Below are 13,505 nucleotides of genomic sequence, written 5' to 3'. Positions count from 1 at the left end.
TAGAATATTTTTACAATTCAAACATGAATAGCATGTTCCAAGTCTAGATTTTACAGATTCATGTGTATAAATAGTTGTTTGGAAAAAATAATAATAATAATTTCTGGTGTATTTTCAAGCCATTTTTTGTTATTTATTAGGCTTTTGTATTTTTCCTTTTTTCTTCCTTGCAAGATACCAAAGTTATGAGGCTGACATGGCAAAAAAGAAAAGACATACAAGAAGAGGAAAGAACAGAAAGAAAAAAAAAAAAATGGAAAAGAAAAAGGAAAATACAACCAAGCCAATTAAGGCACCTTCTCCCTAAAAAACTGATGGACTTTACAAATAACCCCCAGAGACGAGTTGCTACTATTCTGGAAACAGCGGTCATTTCTCTCACCCCAAAGGGACCAAATAACAGCTATTAAGGCATCTCTTCAACTAGGAAGATCTTTCCTTCCCAGGCCACCCATGTGCCAAAATATACAACTCAGCAATAGAGTTCGGCATTACCCAAGAGAGACCAAATCTAAGCAAGACACTACTCCAAACCTCCCTTGCTAGGCAAGGGTGAATAAGAATATGATACACTGACTCTGCATCCTTGAAACAAAGGAGACAGATGTTCGGAAGCACCATTCCCCTCTTACGAAGATTGTCGATAGTCAGAATCTTGTTCCGGCCAGCCAACAACGCAACAGCTGCTACTTTCAAATGAGCTCCATAGAAACACCCAACAACGGTGTGGCTACATGAAATTTGGGAATCAAAACTGGAAATTAGGGAATAGAAAGATTTGACCATAAAAACTCCAGATTTATCCCAATGCCAAACCAAAGAATCCTCAGCATCCAGGTTTGGTTACAGCCCCTGCAATGGGGAGAGGAGGCCGATTAACTCCTTGGATTCAGCATTGAAAGATATCTCCGGCAAGGAAGAACCCAAACGCCCCCAACTCCCAAGGGAGAGAAACAAGCAGCAACAGAGACATTGGGGACCAAACTGAGAGCAGCCAACCTAAGGAAGTCCGATTTGAGAGATGACTACCCACACCAAATATCATCCCAAAACCTGGCCCTCGCACCATCCCCAACAAAAAAGCGACACCCATTATGCACTTGAGGAGCAAGCCTAGTGATGGCCTTCCACACTTGGAAGGCACGGTACGAGGAACCATATTTGTAGAAAATAATAGACCTCCAAAAATTGTTGTCCTCCACCTCGAACCTCCAAATCCATTTACCCAAAGGGGTAGAATTGACCTAATCTAGCCCTTGATACCAGCACCCCCTTCGTTGAAAGGCCTACAAACATCCTTCCAATTTAACAGGTGAAAGTTACTCAAAGACACCTCTACCAAAGAAAATCCCACTAGAGTTTATCTATTTGAAGAAAGACATGAATTAAAGAGGGAGATTGGAAAGAGAACCCTTAATAAGGGTCAGCCTTCCTCCAAGAGAGGAGCTTGCTTTTACAGGGAGAAAGCTTTCTCACCAACCTCAGAATGACCTTATCCCATAGATGAGTGGCAGGCTTCCATACGCAGAGTGAGAGCCCAAGATAGGAGGTTGGATGAGAATCCAACCAACATATAAAAATCCCAGCCAATCAAAAGACTTTAGACAGAGGCAAATGAACACCAAGCATCTTGCTCTTACCCACATTGATTTTGAGCCTCGACACCACCTCAAAACGCCTAAAAATATTCCCAAGGTTATCTATCATGGACCCATTGACTTCACAAAAGATGAGAGTATCATTAACGAATCGGAGATGGGTGATTCGATGAGGGAAATTACGTACTTCGACCTCGCTGAAATAATTCTATTGATTGACCTCTTATCAACATTCGACTTAACACCTACAAGATGATGATGAATAGGAATGGGGAGAAGGGTTCCCCCTGTTGAAGACCTCTCTATGCCTCATAGAAATTGGGAATGGCTATCAAGAGGACACGTAGGGGATCTTCATTTAAACACCACTCTGACCCCACATCCCTTCTTAGTGCTTTTGGGAATGGCTTCGATTAGACCCTATTGATCCACTCCCAGATTTGTTGGCTCCCTGCAACTTTTGGATGACAGAGGGATTTTCTTGGGCTGACACCAAATGCCATGTAAGTGCCTCTCTCCTCCACCAGCTGAAAAAGATCAACATAGTCCTCTTCTCTATCTCTAAAACCATCCCAAGAAGCCGGCATAGGTGATCGATGGCCTTCCAAATCCACATTTTTCCTCTTAACTGCCACAACTAAGCCTTCAAGACCTTCGAGGAGCAATCGACAAGGCAACCCAGGCATATAGTTGCTTGCAAGGGAGTTATGTCTAGGGCCTCATCAAAAATACCAAGATCATTCAAATTAGGTATCCGAAGATCAGCCCCACTTCCATCTAGAGGCATTGAAAGGGAAGGGAAGGGGACTAGAGCAAGGGGCCCAACGGAATCACTCGTCTAGGGGGGGATGGCCGGAGTTGCAAGCCAAAGGGTGGCCAACAGATAACAGGGGAAGAGAGGAGGGAGGGGGACTTGCTTGTAGGAAAATATGAATAATCACACATGTGGGAGACAGAGAGCAGGTGAGATCACCCATTAATCATCCACTTGACAACATCTCATCCCCAGAGAGGATAAAAGATCCGTCCGAACACGTCTCACAATCCGAACCCACGTCATGATCATCGTCGGAACCAAGAACTCTCTCCAGTCCCCCATCAGAATCTTCATTAGTCTTAGTGATGTCATTCCCACCACATGCGCCGACTAACTTAAAGGTCGAGGGAACACTTGGTCCCTCGTTGTCTCTCGAACCTGCATAGGGACAGTTGCCCATGAAGAACAATGGCGACTATCCTTCGACAACAGGGCATTGCTCGAGGGATGGGGACGTGGCAACATCTCATCCGAGCCTCCTACATCCGTCAGCCAGAAATGACCATCTAGAGGACACGTAGGTCGAGCATTGTACAAGGGCCCGACAGTGCATGACAGGCTCTGGGTACGCAATAAAGAGGTATCAAAACCTGACAAAGGAGCCAAGATAGATGTCCCACATCCAATAGACACGTCAAAAGGCTAAAGACACATGGCCTGTCTCCCTCAACACAGGATTAAGCATGCTAGAGGAGCCCTTGTCTCGCTCCTTGACGTGTGTTGTCAACACCACCCCGCAATTAAAGCTCGGTAGAGGAGGATCCACCCTCTCACACCATGAATGAAGAGCCCTACAGCTGACAACTACTAGAGGAGAAAGGATATGAATGATGGGTGACGTCAATGAGCACACCAATCACAACTGACATCACCCTCAAGAGGCCTATCAATCACTAAGGACACTGAACCAAGAATTTCTCCTCCCCAACGATCACCAAAATGAATTCAGACACCCTTGCCGACCTCTTGAGATAGACACAAAGCTTGGTCACTTGCAAGTCCTCTCATTTCTCTATAACCTCATCAATAACAATAACTTCACCGATACAAGAGCCGACGGCCACCAAGGTTTCTTTGAACCACAATTCCAAGGCAAGGTCCAAAAGAATGAACCAATCGCACAACCAACCCGACCTTGACTAATCCTCCCATTTTTGTAGGGAGATCATTGGACCCTCCCTAAAAAGATGGACGAGAAAGACTATCTTGTCAACGTTGGACGAGGGCCACAGAGAGATCCAGAAGTCAATCTCAGAGAGCTAATAGAGGAGGAACTCATCTTCTCTAATGTTGCACTTTTCTTTGAGCCACCAAATAAGGTCAGAAAGGTAAAAAATGGAGGGTTCCACCATTAGGGTGGCACCAAGTTCCATTATAAGGAGAACCAAGCCTTCTCAACAACTTAAAGATCGATTTGCACCTCGAGCCCTTTAGAGAATCTTACCTTCCGCGCCCATGGGGAAGTTGACCTTCATATCCAACTATGTACCCCAAGCATCTGGCCAATTCTCAACAGGGAAGGGAACCAAATCAACACCTACAATAGCCTCTACAAAAGACTAAGATCTCCCAGAGCTTAACCCCTCCAAGGAAAAAGGATTTGTCAAAGCTTTTAGAAGAGTATCCCTCCTTTGAGTCGGCCCCCCTTTTGATTTATTATGAGGCTTGGATGAAAGCTTCACGATTCACCTCCGATGGCTCGTAATGAGCCTTCCAAACACGCAACACCTTACCATTGAAGGTCTTCCCATGAGGCCTACAATTGCCTCCAAGATCTCTTCTTCGCTTTTCATCTAGACAAAGGTGAATCATCAAATAATGGAGGATACCTTCTCCCTAGGGATGACAACCTCCCTCACCATCCCAAAATTCCCAAAAACACAATGGAAATTTAAGTCCATCCATTCTTCCAAGAACTTTACCATGAAGATAGTCAGAAATTCCTAGAGAGCATTAAGACTTTCCCTATCGGAATCTATACACTGTGGTCAACGTCCCCATCAGAGGAAGGGTCTTCTTAGGAAACAATAACTCCTTTACCTTAAACTAGAGCTCTTCTTTCCTCAAACAGGTTTCTTCCAGGCAAAATCTTTTTCCCTCCCTCCCTCCCTCTCCCCAAGATCCAGATTATACCTAAATTGCGTAGGCTCCGACCACGGTTCCTGGAAGAAGGCCATTGAATCAAACTGATTTTCCCATAGAGCAATCCCATATGCGCTCCCTCAAACAATTTCTCCCCTCTGTCATCTCATCCCTTCACTAGATCTACTCTCTTACATGTTTCTTCTCTCAAAACCGAAAATCTCACGCGAGAGATACATGTCGAGTATAACCAGTTTCTTCTTCAACCACAGCTCCTTTACAATAGTTTCTTCTCGTATCTTATTTACAACGGTGCCATCTCTACCAGTTACACTTCCCGACTTCAAAGCAGGACAGTACCCTAAGTAGAGGGGAATGATAAATTTTTGTTCTTTAAACACACTTTGAACATAGATCAACATTTTATATGTTGTAGTTTTATTTTTAATGTATTTTCCACCACTTTTTTTTCCATTTTCATTATCCTTCTTGTTAAATTAATTTAGGAAAACGATATTGTTATATTGTGTTAATTTATATTTATGTTCATGTTGTATAATTTTTAAATATATTTTCAACTATTTTTTGACCATTTTGGAAAAATAAAATAAAATCAAAACTTGGAAATGAAACATTCTTGTTGTTTAAACATAGATCTATGTGATTTGAACAAAGATCTACCATCTATGAGCTCTATTTTTTTTTAATGTATTTTCAGCCATGTTCTTTTTTACTCTTTTTTTTTTTTTTTGTATTTTTAAAATCAATTTGGTAAATGGACATATTAATGCGGACATTAGTGGTGCACCCTTTAGAGTATCAGAGGAGGAGTCACCGACAGAGTACCGAAGCGGAAGAGTTAATGTGGATGGATGTTAGGTCCATCAGACCCATTTTCTAACATACTACGAGTGCAGGAGTGGCATGACCGCACCCTGACCGCAAGCCCATGGGGCGGATTTCACAACCTGTCGCACAGGTGTTTTAGTTTTAGACGTTTTTTTGTTCTTTTCCTTGTTTTTAGGGCTTTAGTGCATTTTTTTTTTTAATTTTAGGCATCTTTTTGTTCTTTTCTTTATTTTCAAGGGCTTTAGTGCAGTATTACTTTTTCCACAGCTTATATATACATTGTGAGAAACCCTACTTTGATAGAATGAATAAGAATTTATATGTTTTTTTCCCCTCTTATATCAAAAGGATTAAAGTTTCAAGATTGGCCCTTGGGTGTTGATGATTCCACCTCGGTTTCAGGTTTCCTTCTTCCAAGATCTTCAAGGTGCAGAAAAAGGTAAAAAACCGTCGTTTTCTTTCCTTTGATGCCCTAGAATCCGTACCTTCAATCCGTACCTTCTTCATCTCGAACCTATTTCTTTTTTCATCCATTTCGTTACTTTGGACATTCCCTTTTGGTTTAAATGGAAAAAATGGATGACTAGTTAAGAGAATCAGATCCAAACTTGACGGTGGGCCGACTTATGCTAGATCTGGGATATCCTCATATGCCTAGGTCCTCTTTTTTTTTACTGTTTACGTGATTTTATGCTAAGGGGCATGATCCTGATGGAATGATCTCATCACTGCGCTGAGATTTGCCTAATTCCTTTGATTGAAAACAATTGGTTGATAAATTTATTTATTTGAATCTTATCATTTTGATTATACATGCATCTAGGGTGGGGCTATCACATGTCCCTCCATCAGTTTTTGGTATCAGAGCCTGGATTTTAGCATAAGTCAGTCTATCAATAATCCCTCTTTAGCGAAAAAAAAAAAAACCCCTTCTTACCCAAATCAAAAAAAAAAAAAATCGTCTGACTCTGCGAATGGGATATATTTTGTTGAGTTTAATTAGCCATTTTCCTAGGTTTTGTTGAGTCCCCAAATATATCTAGGCCATATAGGGTAGTTGTATTGCATTGGTATCATTGTTTTTATCCCTTCTCGTGCATAGATCTAGGACCATTCACTTGTCATTCCTGCTGTATGCCCACACACACTGATCATGGATTTGGTCTCCATTATACCATGAACTCTGATCAATTTGCCAATGCTATGGAGGGCCTAACTAAGAGAATGGATTAACAATTTCAAACCTTGAGGGATGAAATCGCGCAGCAATTTGCGCATCAGAATAGTAAGTTCACGCATCTAGAGGAAAGAGTTATGCGTCTAGAAGTTGGTATTCTAACCGCCAGTGTAGGTGGTGCCCAAGCGACCCCTGACACCAGGGTTGTCAACCAACACCAAGTTGTGGGCCCTGATCCGCCTAAGGAGGGTTTGGGCACAGGCCGGGCCCATGGGCCTGGTAACAGACAAGATGGGGTATATCCATTACCACCAACACACAATCATGATCCCGTTCTTCCCGCCCGATGGGAGAGCCATGGTGGGGTGCGTCCTCAGCATCCTTAAAGATACCATGAGCGCGAGGACCCTGTTACAAGGGTTATGAAGGGCATCAAGGTTGATTGATGGGGAGATCATGCGCACCCGCGCACGCACACCACTCCTCTACGCACGTATGTACGCAGGAGGAGGGCCCCACCATTGATTTGGCTCGATGACGACGTCGAAGGAGGACCTCTTAGATAAAAGACGAAGTTTTGGTTCAAAAGGGTGGGCCCGATAGTCAAGAAAAGCCCATCATAGGATCTCATGATTGTGGCCCACTCGTCGGATTGATGTCATATTTTAGATTTTGCTTATTGTTATTATTTAGAATATCATGAACGCTTTGAATTTCTTTGTTTGGTTTTTATTTTAGTTTACTTTACCGCTAAGTAATAGGTTGCGCACATGGCGCGAGTTTTGGAGTATAGGCACCCCTTGTAGTTCTTTTCATTCATTCAAGCTTAATAAAAAAATTCCTACTTTATTATTCTGCTCTCTTCGTGAGTTGTGGAAGAATTCAAAAGTGGGTGCAAAGCCCTCCCTTTTCGAAAGGCTAACTACGTGGTGTGAAGCCACATCTATCCCCATCCGTCCCTATCCTCTCCCATCCATATACCTCATCTTTTATCATCATTATTGCTTTGAAATTCCCAGCCTTTACAGCTATTCATTCCCTTACGGCCAGTTTCCATAATCTGGACCTATAGGAGGGCTGAAACTTCGGCGAAGCACTATGCCTCGACCTTACGTCGGATCGTCGTCAAACTTGGAGGGATTGGAGGTCTCTCCCGGCCGACCAAGGCCTAGGTGTCACTTTGGGGAGGCGGGCTTCCATCACATGTGCGGCCAGCCCACCCGCGCACATGCGTCAACTCCAGGTCACCATCTGCACGCAAGAGCTTTCTCTGGATCAGGTTTTTCTCTTTTCATTCCTATTTCCTAAACCCTAGCCTTAGTTTGCATTAACCCTAATTTATTTGCCCCTTTTTTCACCTAGGGTTCCTTGAATTGAAATTGGGGAATCCCTTAGATTAGGGACTGATTCTTATGCATGTGTGGTTGATTTCTATTTCCCTTTGACATCGTTTAGCTCATAATTTTTATTGGCCCAGCCCTAGCCTGTGTCGGCCTGGACCCGCATAGATTCCCCTTTCATTGAATGTTTGGAATATCATGTGGGATGTGGAATTTGTGTAATTCTTTCTGAATTGATATGATCTAAGCCTGAATTCTTGCACATCATACTTGAATTTCATGTCCTGCATCATTGACGCCCCAAATTTTGATGAGAGATTAGACCCCGAAGTTTTTCCCTGCTGGTTAGCAGACATTGACGACTTCTTTGAGTGGCACGGTCTGCCAGACCCACAACAGGTCGAGTTCACCAAGATGGAATTGTTGGGCCAAGCAAAACTATATTGGGGAAATGTGGAGCGTCGCCGTGAGCGATCTAGAGAGGGGCTAGTTCTCTTTTGGATTGAGATGAAAGAATTGTTGCGAGAGAAGTATGTTCCCCTTTCTTACCGGCAGAGGTTGTTGGATCAATGGCACACTTTGCGCCAAGGATCCATGACGGTGACGGAATACATCGTTAAGTTCAATGAATATATGATGAGGTGCGATGTAGATGAGGACCCATTATGGTTATCTCTCGTTTTCGTATGGGCCTCAGGCCTGAGCTTCAGCGAGAGCACACGCTTCACATGGCCAATCTGGAACATGCTTACCGGGTGATGCAGGAACTGGAGCATTGTGTGCGCCAGTCCAATGTGAGTGGGATTGATTTTTGACCTACTGTGCCTAGAGTAGCTCCGCAGGGAGCGAGACCTCAGATCGGAAATCAACCCAGAGCTCAACCTTGTACCCAGTCAGTCAATAGATATCGAAGTAACATGCAACTGGACTAAGTACTAGACTGGCATTGCCAGGGCAGTGCTACCGATGTGGTGGCATGGGTCACATCGTCGCGGAGTGTTCAAATAAGGGTTGGCGCATTGCCTTTGTTTCCGAACACCCCACAGAAGAAGTGACAGATAAAATTGATGGTGAACAGGATGATGAAGAGATCATTATCCCATCCCTTGAGACGACTAGTGATGTCGAAGATGATACTGTGGAGACTACCCCACTCGCAGTGGTGAGGTGAGCCTTAAACCAAGTGAAGGAAAGTGAAGATTGGCGCAGAGTTACCATTTTCCACACTTACGCCAAGTGTGGAGAAAAGAGTTGCAAAGTGATCATAGACAGCAGGAGTTGTGAGAATGTATTTTTCCCAGTTACTTTGAGTCGTCTGGGGTTGAAGCCAGTCCCTCACCCCAACCGCTACAAAGTTTCTTGGGTGAATGCAACATCCCTCACTGTGACCCAACAATGCCTTGTTCCGATTGAGTTTAGACCATACAAAAATAAGTTATGGTGATGTGGTCACAATGGACGTTAGTCATATCATCTTGGGAAAGTCATGGCTTTATGACAAAGATGTCACAATATTCGGGCGTACGAAAAATTGTGTAAGCATGAAGGAAGGAAGCTTGTCGTAAGCCCACTCCCTCCCAAATCGTCCACAAGAGCCCACAAAGATGTTGCGTCCCCAGGTGGTTCTAAGAGTCAAAGGGCGCCTCAGTTGAAGTCTCTCCACATCATAAATGCTAAGGAGTTTGAAAGAGAGACCAATGTGGGGACTATGGTGTACGACCTACTGGCTAGGGAGAGTACACTCGAGGTTGTTATGGGGATACCCCAGGAGGCTCGTCCGGTCCTAAAAGAGTTTCGGGATGTCTTCCCTGAGGACCTTCCAGACGAGCTTCCACCAATGTGAGACATTCAGCATGCGATAGAACTCATCCCAGGGGCGACTCTACCAAACCTCTCTCACTATAAAAAAAAGCCTACCAAGCATGCCGAGTTGAAGAGGCGGGTGGATGAATTGTTTAAAAAGAGATTCATTCGTGAGAGCCTGAGCCCGTGCGTCGTGCCCGCACTTCTTACGCCCAAGAAAGATGACACATGGCACATGTGTATCGATGGTAGAGCCATAAACAAGATCATTGTCAAGTATCGGTTTCCCATCCCGAGGCTTGATGACATGCTTGACATAATGGCCACCTCTACTATCTTTTCGAAAATTGATCTCAAGAGTGGTTATCACCAAATTCATGTTCGTCTAGGAGAAGAATGGAAGACTGCCTTCAAGACGAAGGACAGGCTGTACGAGTGGCTGGTTATGCCCTTCGGGTTAACCAATGCCCCAAATACGTTTATGAGGGTGATGACCCAAGTGTTGCGACCCTTTATGGGTAAGTTTTTAGTTCTGTACTTTAATAATATCCTCGTCAATAATACGTCCCCTAGCCAACACATCAAGCACTTGAGGCAAGTCTGCAACGCCTTGCGCGCAGAAAAGCTCGTTGCGAACCTCACGAAGTGTTCCTTCTTGACCTCCCGAGTTATCTTCTTAGGGTTCGTTGTGTCGTCAGAGGGTATGTCTGCAAACCCTGAGAAAGCAAAGGTCATTATCAATTGGTTTGAGCCACATACCATACACGACATGCGAAGCTTTCACGGCCTAGCTACGTTCTATCGGCAGTTCATTCGTGGATTTAGCTCGATTATGGTTCCCATCACAGATTGCATACGAAAATGGGAGTTTCAATGGATTGAAGTTCCAGCGTGGGCTTTCTCAGAAATTAAGAAGAAGATGACAGAAGCGTCAGTCATGCATCTACCTGACTTTACCAAAATCTTTGAGGTAGCATGTGACACGTCAGGAATTGCCATAGGCAGAGTGTTGAGCCAAGAGGGACATCTTGTGGCCTTTTTCAGTGAGAAACTGAACAAGGCTAAACAACGCTACTCCACTTATGACAAGGAATTCTATGTGGTTGTGCAATCATTGCGCCATTGGTGGCATTATTTATTACCACAAGAATGTCTTGTTCTCTAATCATAAGGCCTTGAGTTCTCAAAAGAAGTTGAGCCCTAGGCATGCTAGGTGGGCACAGTTTCTTCAAGAGTACACATTTGTGCTTAAGCACAAAGCCGGAAAAGAGAATAAGGTTGTTGATGCGCTTAGCCGTCGTGTCTTGACGCTATGGTCCATGAGCATTGAAGTTACAAGCATTGAGCAACTTAAGGGTGAGTACTCAAATTGTCCTAATTTTGGGATCATTTATATGTCATTGTCTAGTGACCCACCCTTAAGGAGTGCGGAGTTTGTCCTTACAGATGTATATCTTTTTAGAGGGGACAAGCTCTGTATCCCACGCGCATCCCTCCGTGATTCTCTAGTTTGTGAACTGCATGCTGGAGGGATGGCAGGTCACTTTGGTCGACATAAAACAGTTGCCCTTGTGTCTAATCGTTTCTATTGGCCTAATCTCCAGTGAGATGTGGTAAGATTGTAAGGCAGTGTCAGACATGTCAACAAGCGAAGCAGAGGAAACAAAATCTAAGTTTTTATACTCATTTGCCAGTTCCACATGCCCCATGACAAAATGTCAGTATGGACTTCGTGCTTGGGCTTCCCAAGACCATTCGTAAGCACAATTCCATACTCGTGGATGTTGATCAATTTTCTAAGATGGTCCATTTCCTACCCTGTTATAAGACCTCAGATGCCTCCCACGTAGCTAAGTTATTCTTTCAGGAAGTTGTGAGACTTCATGGAGTACCTAGATCCACCGTGTCTGACAAAGATACTAGGTTCACTTGTTATTTTTGGAACTCTCTAGCATCTTTTGGGTACAAGGCTCCAGTTTTTTTCAACATATCATCCCCAGTCGGATGATCATACAGAGGTAGTGAATCGTAACCTAGGGAATTTGTTGAGATGTTTAGTTGGAGACCACCACAGGACCTGTGACAATGTTCTTCCCGCAGCAGAGTTCGTGTATAATTCTTCAGTGAATAGGTCCATAGGAAAGAGCCCGTTCAAAATTGTTTTAGGTCTTAGACCCCGAACCCCCATAGATTTGATCCTCATGGCTACCCCACAGCGTCCTTCAGAGTTAGGAAGAGAGTCCTTCACCCACCATATACATACATTGCATAGTGAGATCGGGAGGAAGATTAATTCAAGTAATGAACATTATAAACTTTCTGTTGACACTCACAGGAGATTTAAGGAATTTCAACCTGGAGATGACGTCATGGTTCATATTAGGTCTGATCAGTTTCCACCTGGATCCGTGAAGAAGCTTCATGCCGGTAACATTGGCCCACATAAAATTGTGAAAAGGTTGGGGTCTAATGCTTATGTTGTTGATATCCATGCTACAATGGGCATCAATTCCACATTTAATGTGGAAGATCTAGTTCCCTATCACGAGCCATCACCTTTATCTACTAGTTCACTGTTTCTTCCTAGACTCCCCCATATATGGACCTTGGACACAGTTTGACCTTCATGTACCCGTGTTACCTTCTCTTTTACCTGCATCGAGAAAAGACAAGATAGAAGAAATTTTGGACTCCGACGCGGTTTCCACTCGATCCGGGGGTTTCCAGAAATTCCTAGTCAAATGGAGGAATAGGCCCATGACAGATAACTCTTGGATCACAGAGATAGAGCTACAGCGCATCAACCCCAATTTACTTGAGACATACGGGAGTTTGCCTTTCCCAGTGGCGAACTCTTCCTACCCGAGGAGAATTGATGCGGTCATCAATGGTGCACCCTTTGGAGTGTACCAGAGGAGGAGGCGTCGCCGACAGAGTACCAAAGAGGAGTTAATGTGGATGGACACGGGGTCTATCGGACCCATTTTCTGACACGCTCCGAGTGCAAGAGCAACAAGACCGCACCCTGACCACAGGCCCATGGGGCGGATTTCAGAACCTGCCGCGCAGTTGTTTTAGTTTTAAGTGTCTTTTTGTTCTTTTCTTTATTTTCAGGGCTTTAGTACATTTTTTTTTTAAACTTTTAGGCATCTTTTTGTTCTTTTCTTTGTTTTCAAGAGCTTTAGTATAGTATTACTTTTTCCATGGCTTATATATACACTGTGAGAAACCCTATTTTGATAGAATGAATAAGAATTCATATGTTTTTTCCTCTTGTATCAAAGAGATCAGGATTTCAGGATTAGCCCTCGAGTGTTGAGGATTCCACCCCGGTTTCAGGTTTCCTACTTCCGAGATCTTCGAGGTGCAGGAAAAGGTAAGAATTTGTCATTTTCTTTCCTTTGATGCCCTAGAATCTGTACCTTCTTCATCTCGAACCTACTTTTTTTTCATCCCTTTCGTTCCTCTGAACATTCCCTTTTGGTTTAAATGGAAAAGAGGAATGACTAGTCAGGAGAATCAAATCCAAACTTGATGGTGGAGTGACTTATGCTAGATATGGGATATCCTCATATCCCTAGATCCTCTCTTTTTACTGTTTACGTGATTTTATACTAAGGGGCATGATCCTAACGAAATGATCTCATCACTGTGTTGAGATTTGCCCAATCCCTTTGATTGAAAACAGTTGGTTGATTAATTTATTTATTTAAATCTCATCATCCCGATTATACATGCATCTAGGGTTAGGCCATCACGTCCCTGCATCACATATGGACCGAATAATAGATGAATACATTCATTTTCACCTCTCTTTTTTATAATTTTTTACCATTTTT

Source organism: Magnolia sinica, chromosome 12, assembly GCF_029962835.1.
Source record: "Magnolia sinica isolate HGM2019 chromosome 12, MsV1, whole genome shotgun sequence".
NCBI classification, from domain to species: domain Eukaryota; kingdom Viridiplantae; phylum Streptophyta; class Magnoliopsida; order Magnoliales; family Magnoliaceae; genus Magnolia; species Magnolia sinica.
The sequence above is the reverse complement of the archived record's forward strand: the minus strand, read 5'-3'. Positions refer to the sequence as shown.